Here is a 6,682-nt window from a genome sequence, read left to right on the forward strand (position 1 = left end):
AGAGCAAATAAGTACAGTTACAATGAAGATAGTACCATCAATGACTAAACTTTTGGTCAGTCTTTTAAAAATTGAAAGAATGACCAAAAGGAAGGAACTGTTAAATCAAGGTTAGTCTGAAACTTCCTCCTTACATATTTTAAGTTTGGTGTAAAAGTTTCTCTGTACATAATGAATCATAGCCTAAATAGAAGTGTAAACAGACTATAATGTACTCTTGTGCCAATCATCAAATTTTGGTCAATCAAATTTGGCCAACTGTTCAAATCATGTTCAAATAAGACAAAAACCGAGCTATAACCAATCTAGCTGTTTCTGTATGTGACTTCTAATTTGCATATATGACTTTCCTTTTTCTGTCCATAAATCCTCTTTTACCACATGGCTACACCAGAGTCTTCAAGCCTACTCTGGTGTGCAAGTCTGCCTGATTCACAAATTGTTCTTTGCTCAGTTAAACTGTTTTAAATTTAATTAGGCTGAAGTTTTTCTTTTAACATCAGAAAACTTATGCATAATTTAAAAATCTTAAAATTATTTTAATGTTCCTTTGATATCTGGATCATTTCCAATTAATAGAGGGTTATAATATGGGAAAACATGTTTAAAAAATTATTGAATGTTTTCAGCTATCAAATGCTAACATCTGATAGTTCAAGATTTACTGCTTCCTAGACTTTCACAAAAGTTTAAGGTTATAATTCTGTTTATAAAATGTGCTAAAGAAGGTGTGTTTTTATTGAGAAAAAGAATAATTTTGTCTAATTCAGAAGTTATCCATTTATTCAAATTATGAATAATGATAAATATTTTATCATAAAACAAAATGACTGGTTATCAAAAAAGAAAATGAGAATAAAATTTGGGACCAAAAAGAAAGTCCAAGCATGTCATAGATGGTCTGTGTAAGTGATATATATACTTTTATTCTTGTTTCTGTGTTTATCTTCATGCACATTCAGAGAAAATAGGAAGTTGAAAAAGTTTAGGTAAGAAAACTTTCTTTAAGACAAGTTAGAAAATTGGAAAAATTCAACTAATTAACATAGCTCATAATCAATGCTTCTAATCATGATAAAGGTAAAATATGAAATAATGTAAAGCAAAATACTGGTATTTGAAAATTCATTTTTAGTGTAGATAAGCACAAAGTCAGATTTAGCATGGAACCAAATTTCACATAAATGCTTTCATTGTTTTATTTCATACTATATTTGCTATTCTACATAGATAGTATTAGCACTAAAATGTTTACTGGTCATGTGCTTGAAGTAAACCTCTTAGTTGCACAAAATGTATAGTGGTGTTGGTAGACTTAAAGACATTAATTTATATATCAGGAACAGAATATTCATCTTTTTTTGTATATTTTCTTTTTTAGATTCTGGGTAACACCATAGCCTCTAAGGTAAACTGAGTAGGAGAAAAATTTGGGGTTAGTTTTCTGGGTTTTTTGTTTTTGCTTCTAATTTTCATTTATTTACTCTTTCATCTCTTTTGAGTTTTACTTATATATACATATATAAAACCAGTTTTTTTTGTTTGTTTGTTTTGTTTTGTTTTTTTGTTTTTTTTTAGCTTCTGCTGGAAGGCCTGTATGTGGTTCTGTGAATTGTCATTTGTTTCCTGTGCATTTCCAATAATTCATCATTTGCTCTATTTTTGTAAAATTCGAAGCTAACTTTGTCAAGCTTCCAAAAAATGATACAACACACCAGTTATTTAAAATTGGATTGCTTACTGTTGATGATCTAGGGAGCTATAAGTGCTTTAAGGTTCCTGGCAAAGAAAATAGGCTTATCCTCATAAGTTCTAAACAGAAATTGTACATATATTTTACAGAACAGAAATAGTACAGATATTTTATTATTTGGAAAAGTAGGTTAGAGTAGAAATGTTTAAATGGTGTTTATTTCCAAGGTAATTCAACTCAATCAGTAAATTGAATTGGATTCAGATCTTTTCCTTTAGATAATCAGGAAAAACTATATTATGGGTACAATGCTGTAACATTCAGGAAAAATAGGCCTTGTACTTAAGAATATATTCTTATATGACTGAAGAGAGATTGTGTTGTGGAAGAAAACTATAGTATTAGAATAACTATTAATTCAAGGGTGGCCATGTTTGGAGCTGTCCACAACACCTCTCTTTATCGTAAAACAGTCACAGAAATTGATGAACAAATTATGTAAAATTGAGGAACTGATGAATAGAAAATGGGGACCAAAATCAGCCCAACTGTCCTATAGAACTGATGTTTACAATTCCTTTTGAATAAACATGTGAATGGACCTTCCCAGAATTAAAAATTGAGAAAGTTTCATTTGTCAAATCTGAGTTCCTTTCTCGGGAAACCAGCCATCAGGCCTGACATGGTATCAAAAAACTGAAACTTAGCAAATCACTGCATCTGGACAATGAGCCACCAGACCCCTCACCTGTCATAATTGTTCAACTGATTATCTGCTTCCTGTTGACCAACTCATCTTCCTTATCCCTAACTGCTGTTTTCCCACACATAGGTACATTTCTTCCCTGCATTTTTAAACCCTTAATTTCAGCCAGTTGAGGACATAGATTTGAGATTCTCCCCCTATCTCATTTGTGGCACTTGATTAAAGCCTTCTTCCCAGGCAATACTCATTATCTCAGGGATTGGCTTTCTGTTTGGCAAGCAACAGGACCTAGAACAAACCCCTGGGGTTTCAGTAACAATGCTGCTTCAAAGTGTCTTAGAATATAAACATAATCACAATATTGGAAAAGTGTGATTGGTTGATTTTGTGTTTTTGTTACTTGAAGGAATAAATGGCAATTTGATGTAGGTACTGGATTTCAAAATTTAAAAAATTTTAAATATATAATATATAGATATATGTGTGTGTATATTTGCACCAGAGTAGGATTAAGAGGGATAATTGTGGTGGTGTCTACTCTCAATTCTCTCTCTTTATATAAATTTAAATTTATAATTTAAAAAATTCTTCATACTATTAATATAATTGAATTATATATTAAATATAATTGGTAATTAAATTAAATGATTATATCATGATTATATAATATGCTTCATAGTATTTAAATTAATATAATTTTATATTTATATAATGTTTATCTTTTATATAAATATAAAATTATGCATGTGTGTGTGTATATATACACACACACACACACACACACACACACACACACATACACATTTTTACACTTGAGTTGAGATTTTGGGATGTTCTTGAAGAACAGGTAATTTGTGAACTAAAATCTACAAGGCATGGAGACCAGCTGTGCTTCACTGTTGTTGTAAGAACAGAGGGTGAGGTGAAGCCTCTCCCATGACACAAGCTCTTACTGCAGAACTTGGACTCCAGCTCCTGATCATAACAGAACAAAGGCCAGTACTCCTATTGTCATACAGCATATAAACAAGTTTCAGGACCAGGGTCTTTTTCCTAGAATCTAATATTCAAGCCAGCTAGATCCCTGTTACTATTCAGAATATAATGGGTCTGGTTATACTCTCTCATTTATTTGACAGATTTGTACCTTTTACTTTATTTATTTATGAATGCCTCAAGTATGCCTGGAGTTGATAAATACTTTGGAAACTAAATTTAGAACAGCCCCAGTGTCCTCTTTTATAGCCATTTGTTTCCCCAATATAGGCTATGCACTGTAGTGAGCGGTTGTTGGTTTAGTCTCAGAATCCACTGGTTTCCTGCTCTGCTCATATTGATTTGTTTCCAGTTTGTCTCTTGGCTATTGCAAAGACAGTCTATACGCAAAATCCTGCACACAAAACTCACATTTAAGAAGGTGCATTTTTCCCTGAAAAATTTTTTACTTGTTCTGGGAGAAGAAATGGGAAAGGACTTGGGACTGAGAGAAGGGCAGAATTTCCTCTGTTCTGGGGGCAGGAAAATATGGAAGAGGATTCTGGAAGCAAATGTTGCTGAGAGTGGACACTATGTCAATTCCCCCTCCTAATCCTACTCTGATACTAAAGACCTGCTTTGGGAAAAATAGTTCAGCAGGGCTGACCCCTGCTGCCAACATATGAGATCCTGGGATTCCCTGACCAGAGGGCAACAGAGGAAAGTGAATGGTTGGGGACTTCACCCACTTTAGCTTGCAACTTTAAGCAGGTAATTATAGAAAAATTTGAAGCACTAAATGGAGGAGAAAAATGATGGCTACCATAAATTGTATGTTACAAACATCCTCTATCTCATAAGAAATCGATCAGTTTGTAATTATATTAGGTGGTATTATTATTCTAAGTTCACGTGGGAAAAAATTGAAATCTAGAGCTATTAAGCTGCTTACCCAAATTTGCACAGTAGATATGGGCCAGGATCAGGGCATGGATTTAGTTTCTCCAATTCCAATCCACATTCTCAATTCTCATATTATGCTGCCACTTGAGGAAAATGGCAACAGGCCTCAATTTCCACAACTGTCAAAGGGGATGATTTGACTTTAAGTGCTTTAGTGTCTCTAGCACTAATATGCTATCATTTTTCTGGAGACTTATAGCAACATTATTCCCATTTAAAACACCTGCAGAAGCACTGCTTGTGAGCTTGCCATATGTTTTCAGCAGAAAGCTTACATTTGTTTCCCCACGGAGTAATGTACTAAGAATTTTTTTGTAGGTTGGTGTTTATGATAAATTATTTCATATGATTTTATGTTTTTAATATGTCACATTACATCTTGGGAAAGTAATGGATAAAAAGAGAACAAATATATTGTAAGGACACTAAATTGAATTGCCTTCTGTTCTAGGTTATGCACATGACTAAAAAGAAAACTGTGATTATTATTACAAAACACATGAGAGTCTGAGAAGATCTTTAAGCATCTAAATGACGCATGTTAGTGATTACTGTAAGACTTAAAAATGAAATAAAATTTACACAAGTTTGAGAAATAAGTTGATAAATAATTTTCAAATTATCAACCCCACAAATTTTTCACACCATTTATAACATTTCAGTAGTGTTTTATTTTTACATTCATTTTTCTAAATCTAGACCCCCATTTAGAGTATCACAAGTTTCATCATTTTATTTGGATTAAATGACTTCCCTGGATTTTTTATATTCTTCCCTCACTCTACCCAAAATTTTCCAAGAAAGAAAATAAAAGCTGAATAAGGAAGCAGATAGATGCCCAGGTACTAAACTTGGCCTGTATTGTTTTCAATAATAATCGATACTTTTAAATTGGGCAGTGAGTTTTACCTGGGTATAAAAACAGAGCACTAAAGAGCTGTGACTCTCTGCCAGGCACGGTGGCTCAAGCCTGTAATCCCAGCACTTTGGGAGGCCAAGGCGGGTGGATCACGAGTTCAAGAGATCAAGACCATCCTGGTCAACATGGTGAAACCCCATCTCTACTAAAAAATACAAAACATTAGCTGGGCTTGGTGGCATGTGCCTGTAATCCCAGCTACTCAGGAGGTTGAGGCAGGAGAATTGCCTGAACCCAGGAGGCGGAGGTTGCGGTGAGCTGAGATCACGCCATTGCACTCCAGCCTGAGTAACAAGAGTGAAACTCCATCTCAAAAAAAAAAAAAAATAAAAATAAAAAATAAAAGAGCTGTGACTCATCAAGTGAAATCAGATCAACCATTATGTTCTTCTTTGGGCCATTTAACATTTAATCCTACTCTGTGACATCATGTTATCTAACACTCAGGTAATAACTAAAGTCCTCTGATAACTTTTAGTAACAACCAGACTCTCAGTTCACTGATTAATATATGTAGCGCCAGTGCTGTCTAATAGAAATTTTTAATATCTGCACTCTCCAATAAAGTAGCTGCATGTAGTTATCGAGTATTTGAAATCTGGCTTGTGTGACTGATAAACTGGATTTTTAACCTTGTTTAATTTTAATTATTTTAAATTGAAATTTAAATGGTTGCATCCTGCTAGTGGCTACTGAACTGGCTAGTTCAGGTTTAGACCAGAGTGATATTTAAAACCTCCAAAATTTAAGAAGTCAAACTCATAGATGCAGACAGTAGAATGGTCGTTGACAGGGGTGGAGGGGAGAACAGACTGGCTGGGGAAATTTGATCAGAGGGTACAAGCTTTATTAGAAGATGAATAGCTTCTGGGCATCTAATGTATAGAATAGTGACCATAGTTAGTAATACTGTATTGTTTACTTGAACTTTGATAAGATAGCAGAGTATAAGTGTCCTCAATCTTCACACCTGCCCCACACATCACAATGGTAACTGTGGGTGGTAAAGAATATGTTAATTATACTGTGGTTGTCAATATACAACGTATGAGCATATTAAATCATCATGTGTGCACTTTGATTATATATACTTTTGATTTGTCAATTAAATATTTTTAAATTTAAAAAGAACCTCTCGGCCAGGCTCAGTGGCTAACACCTATAATCCAGCACTTTGAGAGGCTACGGTGGGCAGATCACCTGAGGTCAGCAGTTCAAAACCAGCCTGGCCAACATGACAAAACCCTGTCTCTACTGACTCTACTAAAAATACAAAATCGGGCATGGTGACAGGCACTTGTAATCCCAGCTACTCAGGGAGGCTAAGACGTGAGAATTTCTTGAACCTGGGAGACAGAGGTTGCATTGAGCTGAGATCACACCACCCCACTCCAGCCTAGGTGACAGAGGGAGACTCCATCTCAAA

This window comes from Cebus imitator, unplaced genomic scaffold (genome assembly GCF_001604975.1).
Source record: "Cebus imitator isolate Cc_AM_T3 unplaced genomic scaffold, Cebus_imitator-1.0 Scaffold88, whole genome shotgun sequence".
NCBI lineage: Eukaryota > Metazoa > Chordata > Mammalia > Primates > Cebidae > Cebus > Cebus imitator.